The following is a 26,192-nucleotide window of genomic DNA, read 5'->3' on the forward strand; positions in this document are numbered from 1 at the left end:
CACTGATATGTTGGTGTTCCTCCTTATCCTGGGTTTGTGACCCAGAATTGTTTATGGGAAATGCATTAGAGTCCAACATCCACTATTAGCAAAGGGTCCCTTGTAATTTCCCTCTGATGAATTGTCTGACCCTGTCCATCCCTATCTATAGACTGATAACTTCTAAAGTTACCTCCTTGATCAAAACCACCCCATGGTCATTGAAATATCATTTAAAAATTTTCAAAAGTGGAATTTGGAAGAGTTCACGAGTCCCTGCCTTTATTGTGTCATTGTGTCTTCCTGTATATTTTCCCAGTTCTTATTTTTTCTAAAATACATGTAAAAAAGAATTTTAATATTCTTTTCAAATTTTGAATTGCAAATTCTTTCTTCCCTTCCCCATTGAAAAAGTGAACAATTTGATATAGTGTAGTTTTAAAAATACTACATACATGTGTAATTGTGAAAACTATATTTACAAATAAATCATACTGTGAAAGAAAATACAGGCAAAAAAATTCCCAAAGAAAATAAAATCCATCATCTGTCAATTCTGCTCATAGAAGTATAGTTTGCAAGAGCTATCACATTATCACAATTATGAACAATTTGTAGTCATGCCCTCTGTTCAAGTACACTTTTCAGTAGAAATTTAACCCTCGGGGTGACTAGGTGGTGCAGTGGATAGAGCACCAGCCATGGAGTCAGGAGTACCTGAGTTCAAATGTGACCTCAGACCCTTAATAATTACCTAGCTGTGTGACCTTAGGCAAGCCACTTAACCCCATTGCCTTGCAAAAAAACCTAAAAAAAAAAGAAATTTAACCCTCATGAGCCAAACATCATAATCATAATCAATATATACTTACATCTTCTATCTCAATATCATCCCTTCTAACCCAATAGAAATATAACCCTCACGAGCTAAAGTAAATTTCACATCATGATCAGTTTATATTTACAATGCCTATCTAATTACATTCCTTTCAACTGACCTAAGAGAAATACAATTTTCAAGAGTTATAGATATTGTCTTCCTGTTCAGTATTATTGACTTTTTTCTTAGTCTTATTGACTAACTTTTTTTTTTCCTTTCCATTTACCATTATACACATCTCTTGAGTCTTATATTAGAAGACTGAATTTTCTGTTAAATTCTGATCTTTTTATCAAATAAATTTGAAAGCTCTCTTATTTTGTTGAAAATCCAACTTTCCCCCTGAATAAAGATGCTAAACTGCAGGGTAGTTGATTCTTTATTGTAATCCAAGCTCCTTTGCCCTCTGTCATATCATATGAAGCTGATAGATCCTGTGTAATCCTGACTGTGGGTCCCTGGTATTTAAATTTCTTCTTTTTGGCAACTTACAGTATTTTCTCCTTTAGCAAAGAATTTTGAAATTTGACTGCAATATTCCTTTAAGTTTTTATTTGGGGATCTCTTTCTGGGGGTGGTGGTAATGATAGATGGATTCTTTCAAAGACTTTTATTTTCTTTTTCTGGTATATTAGGCCAGTTTTCCATAGAAACTAATTTCTTGCATGATATTTGTCAGGGTCTTTTTCTGATTGTGGCTTTCTGATAGAACAACAATTTGTAAATTTTCTCTTCTGGATATATTTTCCAGCTAGATTATATTTCCTAAGAGATATTGAATATTTTCTTCTATTTGTTCACCCTTTTGGTTTTGTTTGATAAAATCTTAGAATCCCAAAAAGTCATTAGCTTCCATTTGTTCAATTCTAATTTTTAGGGTTTTGTTTTCTTCAGTTGATTTTTTTCATTTCCTTTTCTAGTTGATTAATTTTACTTTTTGAGAAGTTGATTTCTTTTTTCATTTGACCAATTTTGCTTTTAAACTTATTGTTTTCTTCAGTCAATTTTTCATAATTCTATATGACTCATTTCTTTCCTCCATTTTTCTTCTTCCTCTCTTCTTTGCTTTTTGTGTTCTTTTAATAGGACTTTTTGGATTTGAGACCAATTCACAAACCCCTTTGAGGCTTCACATTTCTAAGATAGCATTATTATCATCCCTGTCAGAATAGTAGATTTTTATGGTTAGTGCTTTTTTGTTTATTTGCTTTGTTTTACTCATTTTGATAGTTGAATTCTGGTCCTGGGGCAAGACCAAGTTTTTGTGCTGGTGTTGGAGGAGGGGTCTAGTCCCTGGCTTACTGCTTATCTATGATGTTTCAGATGCCTCCAGTTTGTTCCCTTGGTTAGAGTAGTCTCACCTATTGCACCAGTATCCTGGGGCTTAAACTTTGTCTTCTGAACTGGGTTTGGGACACTCACTGCTGGCCTGCTACATTTATGGCTTGTTGAGCTGGGACCTGAACTGCACTGTGGCTTAAAACCTCCCATTGACTTTCCAGATCCCATGGCTATGCTGGATTATACTCACTTTTTATCTATGTGAGACAGACCTTTACTGAGATTCCTTCTCAATATCTTATTTCACTTCATTTTTTATGGGTTCTATAGCTTTAGTGTCTTTTAGAGGCTCCATTTAAATTTTGGGGGGATGAGCTCTGAGAGCTAGCTGCTATCATGACTCTGCCCCAAGAAGTTTGTATATTTTCTTACTTTTGTAACTAACTCTCAAGTCAAGTCAAACTCTCCTGATGAACTGCTTCTTTGGGCATACATTTTTATAAAATCTGAAAGCTTAGTTGCTTAGTTAAAAAATAGACAAACTTTTCGTTATTTTCCTTTTCTCTCAAGATGATGCTGGCTTGATGAATTGCCTTTAAAAGTCAAAATCTTCCAAACAAATCCCGAGTACAAACAAGACTAGCCTCTTTTTGTTGTAGTGAAGAGGGTGAGAAGTTCAAATAGAATTCATTTATCAAACACTTTATTCCTCATATGTCTTGTATAAAATTTAAGAGATATCCTTATATAAAAAATAATCTTGGGGTGGCTAGGTGGCGCAGTGGATAGAGCACCGGCCCTAGAGTCAGGAGTACCTGAGTTCAAATCTGGCCTCAGGCCCTTAATAATTACCTAGCTGTGTGACCTTAGACAAGCCACTTAACCCCAGTGCCTTGCAAAAAAAAGTAATAATCTTGTTTCTTTTCTGCTTCTCCTCTAAGAACTTATTTATGAATATATATGCAGGTACACATATATGTATCATATTTCTCCATGTATAAGATGCATCTTAATTTTGGGACTTGAAATTTGAAAAAAAATGTATTCGAGGACCATCTGTTCATAGCTTTCAGGCATCTTTTGGGCAAGTCTGGTACATGGATGCATGCTAAGTCCTTTCTATTTCATGAACCTGAAAGGACACCAATTGTGTCCTTCTTTGAAATCAGTAACTTCTTTTTCATCACAGTTCTTCTTGACTCCTGCTGAACCATCTTTGAGGACACAGAAATTCTACTTGTCCTTTGTTCTTCAATTCATCTCTTCCATTCCTTCTCTAAATCAGACCATTTTGCTGACTTGCTTCTCATGGCTTTCTTCTGCCTTGGCATTTTCAGGAGAATTTCTTCTTCCTGTAGCCAGTATCAAATTGTTTTCTCAGTTGAAGGAGGAGCAAAATGGCATTCAGCAGTATGATTTCCATTCACTTTGGCAAATTGGATCACTTTGAATTCAGCATTGTATGAAAAACTTTTCTGAATCATTTTTGAGCAGAACATGGCAAAACATAATCTAATATACTAGTAACAAATGCTTAACAGTGAGTGCAAAGACAAGTGCAAAAGAGCTGGAAATGCAAGTAAAAAATCTACAACCACTGTATAAGATGCTCACAGTTTTCAGACCCCACATTTTTTGAAAAAGGTGTGTCTTACTCATGGGGAAATACAGTATATAGATATGTAGGTATTTGATACAGAGAAGTTATTGTTTACTTACAGAAGTGTAGGTCCAGATATATAAAATACTACATATATCATCAGAATTTTTTTGGCAAACTGATATAGTTTTGCTGATATTTTTTCTCTTTTGTACTTTTTTTTTAAAGTGATGACTCTGGGCATTAGAAGAGGGGAAGGAGATGGTGGAGAATATACATGGTGGAACAGTTTTAAAGCAATGACAAATAAAAAATTTAATTAAGGCATATATATATATAATAAAACTGCTAAATTATAAAACTGAAATTCTAATAAAATGAAATATAATAAAGAAAAGGAAAGGATATATTTATGGGTATAGTTAAATTCTTCAAAGCACCAGTCATTGGATGGAGAGGTCAGGTTTAAAGTTATAAGAATTGGATTAATATTTTATGTGATCTATAACTCATAAAATTCTTACTATCATTTGCTCTCCTTTTCTGATATTCTTCTGTCATTACTAAAAAATGAACGGATCTTGAGGATACTATAGGTTTTATTTTCTGTTTCATGACTCGATATAAACAAAAAAGAAATCATTACCCAGTCAGTAACCTGTTGGTGATAAACATAGCCATGCTTAGGTAGGCTGTCCTTAGACAACAAATAATTTGTTGCTGAAACTTTATTGAAAGATTTTCCAGAAAAATGGAAACTACAAGTTATGTATAGCCTAGATACATTTCAAGAAGCCAGAATTACTTACATGCCATAAATCAAAGTAGGACTTAAAGAAAGCTTTATTTCTTGATTTTAACAGAATCATCCATGGCATTTGTGAAGATTCAGTGAAATTTTTGTTACCAAAAATTACTTCTGTGAAGATACTGATTTCCACTTTCTCAAGTGTTATTCTCATTATTCTGTTCATAGAAGATGAAATTCTATTCCTTAGAGAGCAGTTGTTACCAGCGATTCTAGAGAGAAATATGGGATATATACTCTAATGCTTCTCATATGTTCCTACCTATGTGCTTCCCATTAAACATGATTGTTGTTGTTGTCCATTTGTCTTCAGTCATAGCTGATTCTTTGTAACCCTATTTGGAATTTTCTTGACAAAGATATTGTAATGGTTGGCAGTTTCCTTCTCTAGTTCATTTTATAGATCAGGAAACAGGCAAACAGGGTTAAGTGACTTGCTTAGGGTCACATAGCTAGTAAGTGTCTGAGGTCAGATTTGAACTCAGAAACATGAGTCTTTTCTGACTCCAGATTTGGTAATCTATTCATTGTACTGCCTAGCTGCACAATTAACTTGATTAACCCTTAGCAAATTCATTTTCTCTAAAATTCAGTCTAAAAATCTCCTTTGTTTCTCTAAAATATGTGGGAAAATCTCCCATAGATATACATAATATCCATGTAATTATTTTAGATTTTATTTTTAGTCAATGATAGTAAGGTATATGTAAAGGGCCATAGCAACTCATAGCTCTGAAATTATAGAAACCAGATTTTTTTTTTATCTTTCTTCATAAAGTTCTTATGTAGCTGCCTTCAGATATAGACTCTCTTTTTCACTTCCAGGAGTCATATTCTGTAATCACTTTTGCTATTTAATGGTTACTTTTGTGCATTAATGTCTATTTCTTCCCTATCGATTCTCTTAGAGTACAGAGATAAAGAGAGAAATCAGCAGACATGGTCAGCTTAAAAAAAAAGAATAAGGTTTTATGCATTATACTTAGACAAGTAACAAATCAGATAATTCAAAGGTCCCCCTTTGTAATCTAAAATAATTCATTAGTCAATGATTTAGGGAATACCTCTAATCATGAAATAGTATTTTGTCTGGGTTGTGATAATGTTTTATGTTGAAAGAGCACTACACTTATAATCAGAATATTCTGCATATGCACTTACATCTTTCACTTCCTAGTTGTGTTCAATTGGATAAACCTGATTCTCTTTACCTAAGATGGAAGAGAAAATCAGAAATTTCCAGGTTCTCCAAATTTCCTCCACAGACTGAAAATCACCACAAAATGAAAATAAAGAAGCAAAAATAAAGGGGTAAAGCAATTGTCTTCCTAACACATCTTGAAATGATCTCAGAAAAGACTCCAGAGGCTGAGGTTTGGTCTGAGAGAAGTGTAAACACTTTCAGGACGACTCCACTAAGTCAACAAACAGTGGGTCCTGAGGGATATAGAGTAAGCTTCAAGAAATTTCACCTCAGGAACTTTCTCCTCTTGTACTTTTATCTCACAGACTTTAAGGAATAACCGACAGCTGAGTCGGGAAAGATGAAAAGAGCCCTTCCTGTATCAAGAAGTCAAACCTAGCAGTGCTGAACAGACTGTGGCAATGGGTGCTAGGAAGAACAAACATAAAAGCCTTTGGGCAGAATTTAGAAAACAATACCCAGAAGGAATTAAGGGCTAGGACAACATTAATCATAATTTGGGATTAAAACTTGATAAAAAATAATATAATGCTGCAAACAATAAAATAAGATAAATTAAAAATAAAAATAAGTAAGAAAGAAAAAAAGACCCTAACCTTGAAAACTACTTTGGTGTAAAAGAAGATATGGATTCACATCCAGAAGAAGATGGGGGAGGGGTTAAAAAAAAGCCACTACAAGCCCCCAAAAGAAACCTTGGAAGAACTTAAAAAGGAAATCAAAGCTTAAAAATAAAAGAGAGAACAAGGAAAAATTACGGAAAAAACAATTCAAGAAAATTATGAAAAGATTGTTAATTAGAAATCAAAGAAAAAATTTTTAAGGAAGAAAATAATCTTTTGAAAATTAGTGCAAGTGGAATCAAATGATGTTATAAGACACCAAGATATAATAAGCAGGAAAAAAATTTCATTAGAAAAAACAACTACTCTAGAAAACAGATCCAGAAGAGATAATAAGAGAATTCTTGAACCTGAAAGTTATGATCAAAAGGAGAAGAAATTATTAAGGAAAATTGCCTTGAAGTTCTACTAGAATAAGAAGATAAAGTAGAAATAGAAAGAATACATCAGTCATGAAAGAAATCCTAAAGAGAAGACTTATAGGATGTCATAGCTAACTTTCAAAATTTCCAGGTTAAAGAGAAGATATTGCAAATAACAAGAAGAAAAAATGTAAACATAGCAGAAAACAATCAGAATTTTACAAGACCTAGCAGTTTTCCGTTAAAATGCAATAGGTCTTGTAATATATTTTGCAGAGTTAAGGAGCTGAGGTTGTAGACAAAAACAACTTATTTAGAAAGTTGAGTATAATCCTGAATGAAAAAAGATGGGCATTTGATGAACAGAAAGACATTTAGGTTTTAACAAAAAAAAAATCATTAACAATGGAAATTGTTATGTCAAATAAAATTTGACATAAAAGATCAAGAAGAAATATAAGGAGGTCATTAAAGACTAATTATAAGACACTGATTAAGGTTAAACTATTTACTTGTGATAAATGAAAATGCTATTAATTATTATTAAGAGTATTCTTTATTATCATTATTAAAGTTGGTTGAAAGAAAGATTGGGGTTGTGTTGTGTATGATAGAGTGATTCTTAAAAAATGAAATTGAGTAGTTAAAGGCTAAAGGAAAAGTTTTCCCATGAAAATGTGATGTGAAAAGAAGTATTAATCCAGAGGAAGCAGTTGGGATGGAAGGCTGATAATATTGTAACCTTACTTTCATCTAGGTTGAAAAGGAAACAATGTATATATATCTGAAGAGGTTTAGAAGTCTTCCGAACTTCTAAAGAGATGAGAAAATTTTGAGGGGGGAGGTTGGGAGAGGGTGGCATTGATTAAGATTAGGAGGTTGGGGTAAATATATTGGGGAAGAGCTCTTAGAGGGAAAGATAAAGCAAAGAATAAGAGGTTAAGGGGAAAAGATATGGTAACAGAGAAATGGTGAAAAGAGGCTGAGAAGAAAAATCATGAGTGAAAATAAGGATGGAGGGGAAATTCAAAAATACCAATTATAAGTCATTCATATAATGGAAATGGATAACAGAATGGATGAAAACTCAGAATCCAACATTATATTGGTTATAAGAAAGACATTTAACAATAAGAGATAAATACAGTTAAAATTGAAGATTGAGAGTAGAATTTATTATGATTCAGCTGACGAAAATAAAGCAAGGGTAGCAGTTATTATCTTAGGCAGTTATAGTTAAAAAGGTATATAATTAAAGATATAAATAGGCAACTAAATTTTGATAAAAGGTACCACAGAAAAATGAAATTAATACATATCTGCATTAATAATACATATTATATATTTGAAGCAATATGCAAAATATTTCAAATATATAAGAATATGTGTCATTCCTCAGTTGATAAATGGTTAAAAGATGTAAATAGGTGGTTTTCCAATGAAGAAATAAAAACAATTTATAGTCAATATAAATAATTTATTATCATATAAAATGCTCTAAATCATTATTGATTTGAGAAATGCAGATTAAAACAACCTTGAGGAGGGGCGGAGTCAAGATGGCAACAAGAAGGGATGGAGTCTTAGGAGCTCTCTGATAAAATTCATCAGCTAAGGACTCTAACTAAACTTTCGAGAGACAGAACCCACAAAGGGACCCAGTGAGGCAGTTCTACTCAAGGTAACCTGGAAAAGAGCAGAAAGGCTCTGCTTCCCGGGGTTGGAGAGGCGGCCCACCAGAGCCAAAGAACCTCAGCTTCCCGGAGGCAGCCCCAGGGTGCTGGGGGTCTCAGCTTACTCAGCTGCACCCTGAGGAACACCAGGCACAAAGTGGGGGAACAGCGGGGGACCTCTGCCAGAGTGAGCACATGGAGCCCAGCCCTCAGGGCACACAGCAAGCAGCATCTTCTTTCCCCAGCCCAGATCCAGGAAATAGAAGCAGGCGGAGCCCGTAAGCAGGAGCCCCCAGGGCATGAGCCCATTGAGCTGAGGGAGGGTAGTGAAGAGAGACTGCCTAGCTCTGTCCTCTGCCCCTTAAACAGGACTCTGGGGCTCTGACCACATTCAGATCCTGACCACAGTCTAGGCCCCCCCATAGAACAGCAGCCCCCCCCCCCCCACATCAGCCCCTTGGCAGAGGGGGGCGCTTATGGTCATTCACAGACCAGGAGGGAGGACAGAACCTCACACACCGAGACCCTTGTGGGAGTGTCCCAAAAGCTCAAGAAACACCCCAAACCAGGCCCAGGCTGGGAAAATGAGCAAGCAGAGAAACAAAAAGAAGACTATTGAGAAATATTTTGCAAATGAGCCCAAGAAGGACCAAAATACTCAGTCTGAAGATGAGGAAGCACAAGCTCCTGCATCTAAAGACTCCAAGAAAAACAGAAATTGGGCTCAGGCTATGATAGAGCTCAAAAAAGACTTTGAAAATCAAATGAGGGAGTTGGAAGAAAAACTGGGAAAAGCAAGGAGAGAGATGCAGGAAAAACATGAAAATGAAGTCAGCAGCTTAGTAAAGGAAATCCAAAAAAATGCTGAAGAAAATAGCATGCTAAAAACCAGCTTAGGTCAAATGGATAGAACAGTTCAAAAAGTTGTTGGGGAGAAGAATGCTTTAAAAAGCAAAATTGGCCAGATGGAAAAAGAGATAAGAAAACTCTCTGAGAACAAATCCTTCAGACAAAGAATAGGATTCAGGGAGATTGATGAATTTACCAGAAATCAGGAATCAATACTTCAAAACCAAAAAAATGAAAATTAGAAGAAAATGTGAAATATCTCATTGAAAAAACAACTGATATGGAAAACAGACTTAGGAAAGATAATTTAAAAATGATTGGAATATCTGAAAGTCATGATCAGGAAAAGAGCCTTGACATCATTTTCAAAGAATTACTACAGGAAAATTGCCCTGATATTCTAGAAGCAGAGGGTAAAATAGAAATGGAGAGAATCCACCAATCCCCCAGAGAAAGAGATCCCAAAAATCCAACCCCTAGGAATATTATAGCCAAGTTCCAGAACTCCCAAGTCAAAGAGAAAATATTACAAGCAGCCAGAAGGACACAGTTCAAATATCGTGGAGCTGCAGTCAGGATCACACAGGACTTGGCAGCAGCTACATTGGAAGCTCGTAGGGCTTGGAATACAATATACCGGAAGCCAAGAGAGCTTAGAATGCAGCCAAGAATGAACTACCCAGAAAGGCTGAATGTCCTTTTCCAGGGAAAAAGATGGACTTTCAATGAAGCAGGGGAATTTCAAAGGTTCCTTTTGGAATGGCCAGAGCTGAGCAGAAGGTTTGATCTTCAGATACAGGACTCAAGTGAAGCATGGAGATTGGAGGAGAGGGGGGAAATATGAGGGACTTAATGAGGATGAACTGTATGTATTCCTGCATAGAAAAATGACACTGATAATACTCATATGAACCTTCTCAGTTAATAGAGCAGGTAGAGGGAGTTTTATAGTTGAAGCACAGGAGAAAGCTGAATTCGAAGATAAAATATGGTGTAAAAATGGAGTCAATAGAAAAAAGGGAAATGGAATGGGAGAAAGAAAAAGGAGAGGGGGAATAGTCTAAGATATTTCACATAAGATTTTTTTTTATTACAATGAGCTATTGCAATGATATGGAAGGGGGGAGGCAAGGAGGAATGAGGAAAACTTTGCTCTAATCAGAGATGGCTAGGAGAGGAAACAGCAAATATACTCAATGGGGTATAGACATCTGGAGTAAGAAGGAGGGGGGAGCAGGGGGAAGGGGTGGGGATGTGAATAAAGGAGGAGAGGATGGACCATGGGGGGAGAGTGGTCAGATATAACACATTTTCTTTCTTACTTCTTGCAAGGGGCTGGGAATGGAAGGCCTGCCCAGGACCACAGGGCCAGGTGGATTCTGGTCCTAAGCTCAGGGCTTCTTGGCCCTAGGGACCAGGGATCTGTCTGCTGTGCCACTCAGCGACCCTACAGCAGAGTCAGAGTGAAAGGAGAGAGAAAATATAGTACATGGTAGTGGAGAAATAAGAAAGGAGGGAGTTGCGATCAGCAATGGCAACGTTGGAAAAATATGGAAGTAACTTTTGTGATGGACTTATCATAAAGAATGTGATCCACCCATGACAGAGCTGATGGTGTTGGAACAAAGACTGAAGCACATTTTTTGTTATTATTGTTTGGGGGGAGGGTGCAGGGCAAGTGGGGCTAGGTGGCCTGCCTGGGGCCACATAGCAGGGTGATCTTTGGGTGTCTGGGGCCAGATTTGGACCCAGGTGCTCCTGGCTCAAGGGCCAATGCTCTGTCTGTCACCCAGCCACCCCTACTATTATTATTATTTTATTTTATTTTGGGTCTTTCTTTCTTTTTTTTTTTTTTTTTTGGTTTTTGCAGGGCAGTGGGGATCGGGTGGCTTGCATGTCACACGGCTGGGTGATTGTTGGGTTTACGAGGCTGGATGTGGACTTGGGTGCTTGTGGCTCCAGGGCTGTTGCTTCGTCCATTGCGCCACCTGGCCATACCTACAATTATTACTATTATTATTTTTTTATTTTAATTTTTTTCCTCTCCCCTTTACTTTTTTCGCCCAAACAAGTCTATCTATATTCATGGGGTAGGAGGAGGGGTATTTTGTTTACTTGTAAAGAAGAATATTTTATTAATGTAAAAAAAATTTGTACAAAATGAAAATAAAAAAATAAATTAAAAAGTTGCTAAAAAAAGAAAAAAGAAAAAAAACAACCTTGAGATATCATTTTACAACTACCAGATGGGCTAAAATGATAAAAGGATAAAGTGACAAAAGTTTGAAAAAAATGTGGAGAAATTGGGACACATTCATTATTGGTAGAATTGGAAAATGGTCCAGTCATTTTGGAGAATAATCTGGAATTATGCCCATAGTTATTAAACTATCTACACCATCTGAACCAGTAATACCACTCCATCATATATTTCCAGTGATCATTAGTGGGGGAAAAAAGAAAAGAAACTATATAATCTAGAATGCTTAAAGCGTATCTCTGTGGAGGCAAAGAACTGGAAATTTCAAGGATACCTACTAATTAGGCAATGACTGAACAAGTTGTGGTATATGATTGTGATGGAATACTACTGTGCTATAAGAAATGATGAAATCATTAATTTTAGGGGAAAAAAAAACTATGAAAAGACTGAAGAGAGAACCAAGAACCAGAACCAAGAAAACACTGTTTACAGTTACAGCAATATTATGGTGGCTTTTTTTCTTTTTCTTTTCTTTTCTTTTTCCTTGGGTATATGTAAAAATAAAGTTTTACTTTCATTTGTAAAATTTTGATTTCCGAATTCTCTCCCTTTTTCCCATCCCATGCCCCTTATTGAGATAGCAAGTTATTTAACATAGGTTAAAAATGTGTAGTCATGCAAAAAATTTCCATAGCAGTCATGTTGTGAAAGAAAACAGTCCCCCACCCCCTCAAAAAAAAGTTAAAAAAAAGTATACTTCAATCTGTATTCAGAAACCATCAGCTCTCGCTCTCTCTCTCTCTCTCTCTCTCTCTCTCTCTCTCTCTCTCAATGCATTGAATCATAGGTCCTTCAGAGTTATCTTGGGTCACAGCACTGCTGAAAAAGGCTGTCATTCCCAGCTGATCATCCTACAATATTGCTATTACTTTGTATATAATGCACTTCACAATGTATCTACTTTTGTAAGACTTTCCAGGTTTTACTGGGAGAACACTGATCATCATTTCTTATAGCAGAATAGCATTCCACCAAGGTTCCATGTTACTCTACAGAATGGTTGAATCTTTTCACAATTTCTCCACAGTTCATTAAAGTTTAATTTTCCATACATTCCATTCAATATCTGTCATCTTTTCTTTCTGACCTATTAGTCAATTCGATAGGTATAATGCTATACCTCAGAATTGTTCTAATTTGCATTTCTCCAATGGATAGTAAGTTAACCCTTTTTAAAATATGATCATAGATAGCATTGATAACCTTATCTCGAAAAACGATCATTTTTAATCATTTATCAATGGCTCTTATTTTTAATAAATGACTCAGTTCTCTATGTTTGAGAAATGAGGTTTTTATTAGAGAAACTTTTTTCAATGTTATCCCACTTATATACAGTTACTATTATTAACTGTATTTCCCTCCATTCTATAACCCAAGCCCCATTTAGTCTATTCTCTTTCTCTCCTTTAACCCTGTCCCTCCTCAGAAATGTTTTGCATCTTCCTAACTCCTCCTACAATTGTCCCTTTCTTCTATTACCCTTACTCCCTTTACTTCTCTTACTCCCCTTACTCCCATCTGCTTCCCCCTGTTACTATGCTGTTGGGTAAAATAGATTTCTATACTCAATTGAGTGCTTACTGTTTTTTTGTTTGTTTGTTTTAGGTTTTGCAAGGCAAATGGAGTTAAGTGGCTTGCCCAAGGCCACATAGCTAGGTAATTATTAAGTGTCTGAGATGGGATTTGAACCCAGGCACTCCTGACTCCCCGGCTGGTGCTTTATCCACTACACCAGAGTGCTTACTGTAGACCATAATTTTCTTAGGCTAAAATAAAATAACAAAGTTAGTTTTATAAATGAACTTTCATCCTCTAGGATCTTACCAAAACCCATGAGTGGATGGCATTCTTATGAATGACAACTCTGATTTAAAAATTTGGGGGGCATTTTATACAGAAAGAGCAAAGAATCATAAAAACTGAGTTAAGTAATCAATGAGATTTCAAATATATGACATGGTTTTACAATATGATTCTCTCAAATTTTGCTTAAAATTCCTATTGACAAGAATTCCATTTATGCTGAAGAGTAAATATTTTACAAATAACAATAGGATTTTCTCTCCTTATCCAAGATTTTTTTTTACCTTGAGGTCTGTTGAGCAGGTAAGGAATTTATTGTCATTGAGATGAACAGATAACAGTGACACAGACCAAGTCAACATTGTAGGAGACAGGCCTTACATAGCAGATTGACATTTTAAAACTATTAGTTATGAGACTATGATCAGAATTATATAGATCACAAGTATTAATTCAAATTTAAAGAATATCAGATTTAACAGTATGTTATTCCCTCTCTGAGCTAATTGTGATGAGAATTGTCTCATTTGCTCCCCCCCCACCCCCGCTTATCTCCTCTCCTACTTCTTTGCATTCTTTGCAAAAGCTTCTACTAGCCTCTTTTATGTGGAATAATTTATTCCATTCTACCTCCCCCTCTCTCATTCTCCCAATACATTCCTCTCTCTTTCTCTCCTTAACTCCATCTTTTTAATAGAGTATCTGTTCACATTCAGTTCCACCTGGGTCTTGTCTATGACCCTTCTAACTGCACAATAAATAAGAAAATTCATATGAGTTATCAGTATTATCTTCCCATGAAGGAGTATAAACAGTTCAACATCATAAAATTCCTTATGATTTCCCTTTCCTGTTTCCCTTTTTATGCTTCCCTTGAATATCTTATTTGAAGAAATTTTTTGTTTAGCTCTGGAGTTTTCATCAGGAAAGTTTGAAAGTCTCCTATTTCATTGAATGTGCATCATTTTGCATGAAAGAATGTGTTAAATTTTACTGGATAGTTGATTCTTGGTTGTAATCCAAGCTCTTTTTGCCTTCTGGTGTATCATATTCCAAGTTTTACAATCCTTTAATATAGTAGTTAATAGATCTTTTGTTATTCTGTAACTCCATGAAAATTGAATTGTTTTTTCTGACTGCTTGAAATATTTTTTCTTCACCTAGGAGTACTGAAATTTGATTATAATATCCCTGAAAGTCTTCATTTTGGCATCTCCAGGAAGTGATTGGTAAATTCTTTTGAATTCTATTTTACCTTCTGCTATCAAAATCAATTTTCCTTGATAATTTCTTTTTTTTAACAGAAGAAAGATTTATTTATTTTTGTGTGTGTGTTTTTTATTTTCAATTTTTAATATTTATTTATTATCATTTTGTACAAATTTTTTATACATTAATAAAATATTCTTGTTTAAGAGTAAACAAAATGCCCCCTCCCCCCAAAAAATATAGATTCACTTGAGCGATAAAGGGGAGAGAAAAAAAATTAAAATAAAAAAATAGTAATAATTGTAGGTATGGCCAGGTGGCGCAGTGGATGGAACACCAGCCCTGGAGTCATGCGCACCCAAGCCCACATCCTGCCCCGTACACCTAACAATCACCTAGCTGTGTGACAGGCAAGCCACCTGAACCCCACTGCCCTGCAAAAAACAAAAAACAAAATAAAATAAAATAGTAATAATAGTAGGGGTGGCTAGGTGGCAGACAGAGCATTGGCCCTTGAGCCAGGAGCACCTAGGTCCAAATCCGGCCTCAGACACCCAACGATCACCCTGCTATGCGACCCCAGGTGGGCCACCCAGCCCCATTTGCCCTGCTCTCCCCCCAAAAATAATAATAATAAAAAATGTGCTTGAGTCTTTGTTCCAACACCAACAACTCTATCGCGAGTGGGTCACATTCTTTATAAGTCCATGGCAAAAGTTACTTCCATAATTTTCCACTGTTGCCTTTCATTTTCTCCACTACCATGTACTACATTTTTCTCTCTCCTTTCATTCTGACTCTGCTGTAGCATATCTGAGTGGTGCAGCAGACAGATCCCTGGCCCTGGGGCCAAGAGGCCCTGAGCCCCCATACCACCCCTTAGGTCCAGCATCCACCTGACTCTATGGTCCCCAACAGGCCATCCAATCCCAGCCCCTTACAAGAAGTAAAAAAGAAAATGTGTTATATCTGACCACTCTCCTCGTGTGGTCCATCCTCTCCTCCATCACTCACATCACTCCCCCTTCCCCCTGTCCCCCTCCTTCTTACTCCAGATGCCTATACCCCATTGAGTATATATGCTGTTTCCTCTCCTAGCCACCTCTGATGAGAGCGAAGATTCCCTCATTCCCCCTTGCCTTACCCCCTTCTGTATCATTGCAGTAGCTCATTGTAATAAAGAAAAATTTTATTATGTGAAATATCTTGACCTATATCCCCTCTCCTTTTTCTTTCTCCCATTACATTTCCCTTTTTTCTATTGACTCCATTTTTACTCCATATTTTATCTTCAAATTCAGCTTTCTCCTGTGCTTCAACTATAAAAGCTATTTCTACCTGCTCTATTAACTGAGAAGGTTCATATGAGTATTATCAGTGTCATTTTTCTATGCAGGAATATATGCAGTTCATCATCATTAAGTCCCTCATATTTTCCCCCTCTCCTCCAATCTCCATGCTTCACCTGAGTCCTGTATCTGAAGATCAAACCTTCTGTTCAATTCTGGCCGTTCCAACAGGAACATTTGAAATTCCCCTGGTTCATTGAAAGTCCATCTTTTCCCCTGGAAGAGAACATTCATTTTTGCTGGGTAGTTGATTCTCGGTTGCATTCTAAGCTCTTTTGCCTTCTGGTATATTATATTCCAAGCCCTATGAGCTTCCAATGTAGCTGCTGCTAAATCCTGTGTGATCCTGACTGCAGCTCCACGATATTTGAACTGTGTCCTTCTGGCTGCTTGTAATATTTTCTCTTTGACTTGGGAGTTCTGGAACTTGGCTATAATAGTCCTAGGGGTTGGTTTTTTGGGATCTCTTTCTCTGGGGGATCAGTGGATTCTCTCCATTTCTATTTTGCCCTCTGCTTCTAGAATATCAGGGCAATTTTCGTGTAGTAATTCTTTGAAAATGATGTCAAGGCTCTTTTCCTGATCATGACTTTCAGGTATTCCAATAATTTTTAAATTATCTTTCCTAAGTCTGTTTTCCACATCAGTTGTTTTTTCAATGAGATATTTCACATTTTCTTCTAATTTTCATTTTTTTGGTTTTGAAGTATTGATTCCTGATTTCTGGTAAATTCATCTCCCTGAATTCTTTCTTTGTCTGAAGGATTTGTTCTCCTCAGAGAGTTTTCTTATCTTTTTCCATCTGGCCAGTTTTGCTTTTTTAAAGCATTCTTCTCCTCAATAACTTTTTTTGAACTGTTTTATCCATTTTACCTAAGCTGGTTTTTAGCATGCTATTTTCTTCAGCATTTTTCTGGATTTCCTTGACTAGGCTGCTGACTTCATTTTCATGTTTTTCCTGCATCTCTCTCCTTTCTTTTCCCAGGTTTTCTTCTAACTCCCTCATTTGATTTTCAAAGTCTTTTTTGAGCTCTGTTATAGCCTGAGTCCAATTTCTATTTTTCTTGGAGTCTTTAGATGCAGGAGCTTGTGCTTCCTCATCTTCAGACTGTGTAGATTGATCTTTCTTGGGTTCATAGATAATGTATTTCTCAATGGTGTTTCTCTTGTTTCTCTGCTTGCTTATTTTCCCAGTCTAAGCTTGTTTTGGGGGTGCTTCCTGAACTTTTGGGACACTCCCACAAGAGTCTCAGTGTGTGAGGCTCTTTCCTCCCTCCTGGCCTGTAAATGACCACAAGATCCCCTCTTCTGCCATGGGGCTCAGGTGTGGGGTGGCCCTGCTGCTCTGTGGGGGGGCCTGGACTGTGATCAGGATATGAATGTGGTCAGAACCCCAGAGTCCTGTTCCAGGAACAGAGGACAGAGCTCAGCAGTTTTTCTCTCTTCATTCCCCTCCCTAGGTTCAATGGGCTCATGCCCTGGGGGCTCCTGCTTACCAGCTCCGCCTGCTTCTGTTTCCTGTATCTGGAATGCAGTGGCCAAGAAGCTTGCTGTGTGCCCTGAGGGCTGGGCTTCAAGTGCTCACTCTGGCAGAGGTCCCCCGCTGGTCCCCGCGCCCGGTGCTCCCCAGGGTGCAGGTCAGGAAAGTCCCGTGCTGCTCCCAGTGCCCTGGGGCTGCCTCCAGGAGGCTGAATTTCTTTTGTTCTGGCAGGCCACCCCTCTGGCAGGCTGCCCCTCCAACCCTGGAGAGCAGACCCTTTCTGCTCTGTTCCAGGTTACCTTGAGTAGGAGAACTGCCTCATTGGGTCCCTCTGTGGGTTCTGTCTCTCAAAAATTTAGTTAAAGTCCTTAGTTTCAAAGATTTATGAGAGAGCTCCTAGGACACCCTCCACTCTTGTCGCCATCTTGGCTCCACCCCCCTGATAATTTCTTGAAAGATCATGGTTTTCAGATAGTCTGAGTTATCTCTCCTCAATTTAGTTTTCTGGTCACTTATTTTTTGTTTGAGATTTTCATTTTTTTTTCCAGTTTTTCATTCTCTTGGTTCTCTTTTTTTTGGATTTTTCACAAAGTCATCAGCTTCCCTTTGCTCAATTCTAAATTTTAAGGAATAATTTTCTTCAGTGAGTTCTTGTGCCTCCTTTCTCATTTGACCAATACTACTTTTTTAAGGCATTCTCCTCCTCATTGGCTTTTTGAGTCTCTTTTTTCCATTGGGTCAGACTGTTAAGATACTTCCTTCAGTATTTTTTTTAGCTCTAACACCAAGCTGCTGACTCATTTTTCTTGATTTTCCCACCTCAATCTCATTTCTCTTCCCAGTTTTTCCTCTACCACTTGATTTTCAAAATTCTTTTTGCACTCTTTCATGTCCTGAGATCAATTTATATTTTTCCTGAAGGCTTTGGATGTAGGAGATTTGAATTTGTTATCTTCTTCTGATGTGTTTTGATTTTCCTTATCAACATAGTTACTTTTCATGCTCAGATGTTTTTTCCTTCTGTTGTTTGGTCACTCCCCCTCCCATTTGATTTTAATTCTTTGTTTAGGTTATGCTTTCTGGATGGAGAGTATATGGTTCCAAGTTCCTGGGGGTTTTTGTAGTTGTTTGCAAAGATACTTCTAGGGACTGGAAAGTTTTCAGTCTTTCCAAGGTGGTATGTTTTAAAGAGAGATTTTTTTTACTATTCTGGTCTTTGTTCCTGTCTGTGGGTGACCACCCGCCCTCCTTTTTTCCTTAGAATTTTGAGGAGGGTTCCCACTGCATTGTGGCAGTAAGTTCTGTTGTAGTACTGCTTCCTCTTTTCCTGAGGTCTGGGATCCAGGACTGTGTCCCAGAACTGAATTTGGGCAAAACAACAGAGTCCTACCTTGTAATCTCCTTCTGGCCCCCTTACCATCTGTGGGCCAAGAGTTTCGGGAGCAGCAGCTTGCTGTGGTTGATTCAGCAGCTCCAGTATTGCTCCTAGTTCACTGGGACTGAGTCTTTGCAGTTGTGACCTGCACTGGACTGTACTTGACTCTCACCCTGTGGTGAGACAGACTTTTCCTGTTGACCTTCCACATTGTCCTTGGTGGTCTCTAGACTGAGAGACCAGAAAACCACCACAGTTGCCACTCACCCAATTGCCCCATTATCTGTTTCTAGATTGTTCAGTCTAGTCCCATGTTGTCACAATCTGTGTTGCACTAGGCTCCTTTCTCACCCCAGGGAAACAGACTTTTCCCACAGATCTTCAAAATTCTCTTGGACTGGAATATGTTTTGCTCTGTCTTTTTCTTAGTTCTACCACTATGCAATTTGTTTAGTCATTATTTAAGGTATTTTGAGGGGTTTAGAGAAGAGCTCATGTGAGTTTCCAACAATATCATTTTAAGAATGACTTTAGTTGAAAAATTATTTTCCTAATATAAATACCCAAATGAACTGTAAAGAACATATAAAGAATTATACTATCTGCATCCAGAGAAGGATTGATAAATATATATAATTATATATGCATAAATACATATACATGTTTATATATGTAAACTATATGTACACATACATGTATGTATATACATGGGTGCATACATGCAAACATAAACACATATTTATCTAGGGCAGGTGGAAGGGAAGAAAAAAGAAAAACAAAGAAATTTACCTAATAATTTTTTTGTATATTTGAAAGAGTTGTTTGAGGATCAAATGAAATAATTTAACTGTTTAATGATATTGAGAGTCACTTTCCTTGTCCTCATGCCTATTCTCTATTGGTTTCAGAGAATTGAGGGGACAGTTCAAGGTTGCTCGGCTTTATTTATCTCTGAGTGGCCTTATCATTTTTTAGTCTAGGCATATGTGGCTAGGAAAGATTTACCCAATCCAAATTTTCTTTTGTGGAAAATTGTTTTCCTCTTTGAACATGTCATATTTCAATAAATTCTATTCATATGACTTTGGCATAATGAAATTATATCCCCTTGAAAATCAAGAAGAATGCTTTGAGACCATAATTAGCATTTTATTATTTGTATTTGGTCAATGTAAATAAATAAATAATGCATGGTAGAACATGTGCCATATGGTTGTATGTTCATATTTTATAATCCTAAATTAGTCCTAAATAGTACTTGGGTCACTCCAAAAATAAGAATTCTAGGACAGCTTAGTCATCTTTTTCTAGGAACAGATAATTATAAGGAACAAAGTGAATTTTCCAAGTTATTTTCAATTCACATATCTGTAAGACCAATCTTTAGACAAAGAATTCAGGAAGTCTGGATCTATATCTCCTCTAGTCTTCATAATATGGTACAAAATTCAGGAGAAGAGTGGAAAGTCCTGTGAAGTTCATGTTACTTGTTTTTAGAATCCTGTGGCTACTAGGGATCCCTCAATACATCTCACTGTAGCAGACTTTTTAGGTGGGATTCAACAATCAGGGTATAGGTATGAATCAGAAATGAAGCATCAAGGAGGATCAGGAGATTAGTTTCCTTAAAGAACTTGTTCTTGTTTTTCTAAAATCAATCTCCAAACTGGAGAATGATTATGGACAGATTTTAAAGAAGGAACAAATATTTACATTTGATCTGGGTCCAGGTCTTGACATTAATATATATTCTGTATTTGGATCTGACTAAAGCATAGTGACTGAGAAAAGAAAACCAGATAAGGGTAGAGAAATGTGGTGAATGTGAAGTATAGAAGAACTTCCAGGGTAATCTCATTTAATAGTCCCTCTTTCCAAGATATGGGGAAAAATAAGATGAAAGATACTGAAATATTGGTATGCCTTTAGTGACCATATTTGTTTTGAATTATAAAACCACTTATTTTTTTTATTTCACACTACTTTTTCTGTTTGATGTTTTGCCCTTCATTCTTGAAGAACACAGACATCAGGGAGGTGATACTATGACAAGTACATGAATTGGATTTGAATGAGGGGGTGCTATGGTACATCAACAGCCTCACTTTCTCTTCCAGAGGCATCTGGATCCAGTGACCAGATATGAATTCTGGACAACTGGAAATGGTCCTGGATATCAGGCAATCAGGATTAAGTGAATTGCCCAAGGTTACACAGCTAGTAGTAAGAGTCAAGTGTGTGAGGCTGGATTCAGACTCCTGTCCTCCTGACTTGACACTGTGCCAACTAGCTGCCCAATTCATTTATTTCATATTACTTATCTGTAGAAAATAGTATAAGTCAACTATAGGCTATGTGTCAGATGGGTGTTTAGAGAAATTCATCTCTGGGTTTTCTGTAAGGTGGTGAATTTTCCATGCCACAAAACCTTACAGACTAATAATACAAAGGGGTTAAGCTCTGTATCAACCACCCAAACAAAACCACCAATTTCTGCATTATCAAAACACTGAGACATTGCTTTTGTAAAAAGTCTGAATCAGTTATACTCAAGATTAAAACGGCAATGTGTCCTTTCTACCCTAAACTGATAGGTACTAATGGAAAGTTATCCTGTGAAATTGGTGAGGAAGAAATAGATCCTTAAACCTTAGCAGATAGCATCATCTAATATCTGAGAGCCAAATAGGCTTTATAATTTTCCTTTCCAGATTAGCTTGTTCAAAAGAAATTATTAAAATAAATTAAACCTATCCCACTGAAAAAATAGAATTTACATGTGATAGGATCTCAGAATTAGGAACTTAGTTATCACCTTACAAAGTGATGCAGGGGACAGAAGTGACTAATTTAAAAACATGAAGTTTAAACAAGCAAACCAAAATACTCCACAGATAGTATATTTGCATGTTTGAACTAAAATAGACAAAAGATCTATTTCTTCCTATACATGATGCCAGTTTCATTCAATCACTTCACACATTTGTTGAGCACCTACCATATACAAAGCTCAAGGAAGGATACAGAAATTATTAAAATTTGATGATTTCCCTTCTAGAATTTATAATTTAGATGAGGAAAATAATAGGAACACAAATAACTACAATACTGTGAAGCAAATGCTAAGTATCAGAAGAGAGGGTCAAAGAATGGCAATTTTAAAGATCTCATCAAGATGGAAAGATAAGAGAGAGCTTCATGAAAGCAACAATATTTAAGGATAACCTCTAAAAGAAAGGCTAAGACTATAAGGCAGAAAAGTGGGCCCAAATTCCACAATAAGAAGTAGGATGATCAGAAGTTCAGGGGTAGAAAAGTTATAGGCATATTGAAGACATTGATTTGATGTTCTTAGCATGAAGTCAATTATGACCACAATAGTTCTTCTATAATTGTCTACCAGTACTTTAGCAGTTATTTGATATATAATTTCACACATCCTTCAACACTAAGAATTTATGTATCAATGAGCTCATCATGGACTACAATGTGAAGCAGCCATCTTTAAAGTACAGTGCTCTTTTATTTTATTTTTAGTTTTAGTTTTAGTTTTTGCAAGGCAAATGGGGTTAAATGGCTTGCCCAAGGCCACACAGCTAGGTCATTATTAAGTGTTTGAGACCGGATTTGAACCCAGGTACTCCTGACTCCAGAGCTGGTGCTTTATCCACTGCGCCACCTAGCCACCCCAGTGCTCTTTTATTAAACAGATTCTTTCAGTAAATTTATTTGAGGGAAAAGTGTTCTGAAAGGTAGAAAAGCATAGGAAGGTCATTCTAGCTGTGAGGTAAAATCTGTATGAATGCATGGATACAGAAGATGTAGTATCAAATAGAAGGATGGCTATTAATTCTGTTTGTTTGGAATATAGAATTCATGGTAGAAGTGATGTGAAATAAGATTGGGAGAAGGTAAGTATCAGAGTCAAAATGTGGGAAAATATCAAATGCCATGATATGGAGTTTACAGTATATAGCTTGCTTTGTCTTTGTTGGTTGTACCTTGCCACCCCTATCAGATTGTAAACTCCTTGGGGGAAGGAATTGTCTTTTGCCCTTTTTTGTTTGTTTGTTTTCATTTCCAGGGTTTAACATAGTAGGTGATAAATAATGTGTATTGATTGATTGAAACATTCCCTTTCTCTGCAAAGCCTGCTTCATAGGCAACAAACTTGCCTTTATCTCAAATCTTTTACTCTCTCACTCATTCTATATTCTGACAACCGTACCTTGATGGCAGTCTCCATGACTACCCTATGTATTAAATACTATTATATTTACTAATTTCCCTCAGCTCAGGGAGGGAAGGTGAAATATTACTTTCTCTCCATTGCCACTTCCAAGTTTTCCCTCTTCCTCCATTACTCAACAATCTTTCTTTTAGGCTTACATTATTCATGAATTATCCAATCAAATTCCTTGTCTCTATTGTCTACAACCTTCAGAAATTTCCATTTCTCTGAGTTCAGTACCTCACTCTCAATCTTTCTCTTTTCCCCAGTTTCTGCTCTCATATTAGTAGACATCATTATAAATATTGACACCCTTTCAAACACCATGACTTTTTCCTCCAACCCATCTGAGTCATAAAAATGGTCATTTGCTTGATCTTATCCTTACCCACTACAATCTATCCATGTTCAAGAGCTGTGAAATTCATTTGTCAGATCACAATCTATTATATTTTTCCTTCTGCCTTCCCACATCAAAACTTACTTTGTCTATAAAATGACCTCTAATGCCTTGACGCCTCATTTCTCTTTCAAGTCATCAATCTTGCACTAGTCCCTTTCTTCCTCATTTTCCATCTTGACCCTTTGGTGAACCAGTTCAACTCTACACTTGTCAACTTCTCTTGAGTTTTTAGTCCTATTATCATATTGCCAAGCCACAGACTTGAGTCACTCCCAATATCTGCTTTCTTTCTTCTTACAGACTTGTAGAAGAATAAAGATAAAATCTTATGACTTTCTTATGACTACAAATTTGTATAAAACAGCCTCACCTGTGTCCTTACTGATGCTAGGAAATACTTCCATACTTTCCTTATCAACTTACTGTCCTCCTTTTCACAAAAGCTCTTCCTAACTGTTTCATTGCTTCTCATAATTTAGGGGGTGACTAGGTGGCACAGTGGATAGAGCACTGGTCTTGGAGTCAGGAGTACCTGAGTTCAAATCCAGCCTTGCTATCCTCAGAAAAAAAATACTTGATTCTGCCATCCTTATTTACTATTGTTGTTTGTTTTTTCTGCCCTTTGTAGTTAAATTCCTAGAAAAGTTTAACCATAGTTGCTTTTTCTCTCTTCTCTTCCCTTCCCTTCCCTTCCCTTCCCTTCCCTTCCCTTCCCTTCCCTTCCCTTCCCTTCCCTTCCCTTCCCTTCCCTTCCCTCCCCTCCCCTCCCCTCCCCTCCCCTCCCCTCCTCTTCTCTTCTCTTCTCTTCCCTTCCCTTCTCTCTCTCTCTCTCTCTCTCTCTCTCTCTCTCTCTCTCTCTCTCTCTCTCTCTCTCTCTCTCTTCTTAAAGCTCAACACTCTACCTTCCAACTTCATCAATCAACAGAAACTGCTGTCTTCAAAGTTACCAGTGATCATTTTTTATTTTTCCCTCAAAGTTCTCTTAATTGACAAATCCAACTGACTTTTCTCAGTCCTTATTCTTCTTGACTTCCTATAGCTTTTGACACTCTTGATCATTCTATTTTTGAAGTTCTCTTTTTCTAGGTTTTCGGGACAGTGCTCTCTCCTGGTTCTCCTATTTACCTGAAAACTCCTTCTCAATCTCCTTTGCTGGATACTCATCCAGATTACATCTTCTAATCACAGAATTCTCTCCTAGAGTCTCTCCTCTTTTCCCTTTATGCTACTTCATTTGGTAACCTCACTAGATTCCATGGATTTAATGATCAACTCTTATATTGATGATTCTTGAATCTACTTGTCCACACTGTCCTGTTTGCTGATAGCTAGTTGCACATCTCCAGTTGCCTTTCAAACCTTTCAAACTATTTAGTAAACATTTTAAACACAAGCTAAAAAAAGACAGTACCAAGGAATGTTCAAATTACTAAACAATTGTACTATTTCACACACCAATATTGTTATACTTAAGATTCTACAAACTAACAATGTGTAAATCAAGAATTACCAAAAGAGCAAGCTGACTTTTGAAGAGGCAGAAAATTAGAGACCAAATTGCTAACATAAGCTGGATTATGGAGAAAGCTAGAGAGTTCCTGAAAAAATGAAATCTTTTCATTGACACTAAAACTTGTGGCAAGTCCTCAAAGAGATGTAAACTCCAAATTATCTTACTTGTCTCTTAAGAAATCATCTGCATTTGTGTCAGGAAATAATAAAACTGAAAATGATTCAAATGATTAGTTCAAGGTTAGAATAGGACTTTGACAAGACTGTATATTGTCACCTTATTCATTTGACTTATCTTGAGAGTATACCATGCAAACTTCTAGGCAGAACAAATCAAAAGCCAAGCATTAAGGTTTCCAGGAAAAACATCAATAATCTCATTTAAAATTAAGAAGCCTCATGAGGAGACTAAAAGAAAACAGTATAAAAGATTGGAGTCTAACTGACATGCAGTTGGTCCCATTAGTTCTTAGCAAATTGTTGTTGTTCAGTCATTTCAATTGTGTCCAACTCTTTGTGACCCCATTGGGTATTTCCTGGCGAAGATACTGTTGTGGTTTGCCATTTACTTATCCAGCTCATTTTACAGATGAGAAATTGAGGGAAACAGGGTTAATTGACTTGCCTAGGGTCACACAACTAGTAAATATCTTAGGTTTTCCTGACTCCAGATTCAAGGTTCTTTTCACTATACTACCTAGCTACCCTTTCTGACAAAAAGAAGGAGAAGGAATGGAAGCAGTATAAAATTTTATATTCTTAGGTTCAAAGATCATTGCAGATGGTTTCTATGTCAATTAAATTAAGACACTTGTTCATTGGTAGTAAAGTTATGGGAAATTTGAACAGCATACTAAGAAGCAAAGATAGCATTTTGCCAACAAAGGTCTGTATCTTCTAGACTATGTTCATGGAGAGTCAGACACAATTGAATGACTGAACAACAATACAAACTCAACATTTCCAAAACTGTATACATTATCTTTCCCTATTAAATGTCAAGGAACTACCATTTTCTAAGCCCCTACAATTTAACTGTCATCTTCAACTTCTCATAATCTCTCACTCTTTATATCCAATCTCTTGCTAAGATCTCTTGATTTCAATTTTGTAGCATCTCTCATTATGCCCTCATCTCTCCTCTGATTTTGCCATCACCCTCTTTAAAGCTCTCAACAGGTACCTTATACCTGGAGCATAGAATTTGCCTGCAGGTAGATCTGACTGCTAACATTCTTTCCCCACTCCAATTCATTCTCAATTCTACCAACAAAGTGATTAGTCTAATCATGTTACCCCGGTATT

General features: G+C 36.8%; 1 long non-coding RNA gene across 2 annotated transcripts in view; it reads left to right on the forward strand.

The window, feature by feature from the left end:
* The first annotated feature begins 14,490 nt into the window (after positions 1-14,490).
* Positions 14,491-26,192, forward strand: part of LOC141515269 (uncharacterized) — a 29,125-nt gene continuing 17,423 nt past the window's right edge. Inside the window, exon 1 of one of the 2 annotated variants that reach the window (XR_012476291.1) lies at positions 14,491-14,557. This is a non-coding gene — a long non-coding RNA (uncharacterized LOC141515269). The remainder of the gene's footprint in view (positions 14,558-26,192) is intronic. The other variant, XR_012476290.1, reaches the window with a different exon arrangement.

This window comes from Macrotis lagotis, chromosome 1 (assembly GCF_037893015.1).
Source record: "Macrotis lagotis isolate mMagLag1 chromosome 1, bilby.v1.9.chrom.fasta, whole genome shotgun sequence".
Lineage (NCBI taxonomy): Eukaryota > Metazoa > Chordata > Mammalia > Peramelemorphia > Peramelidae > Macrotis > Macrotis lagotis.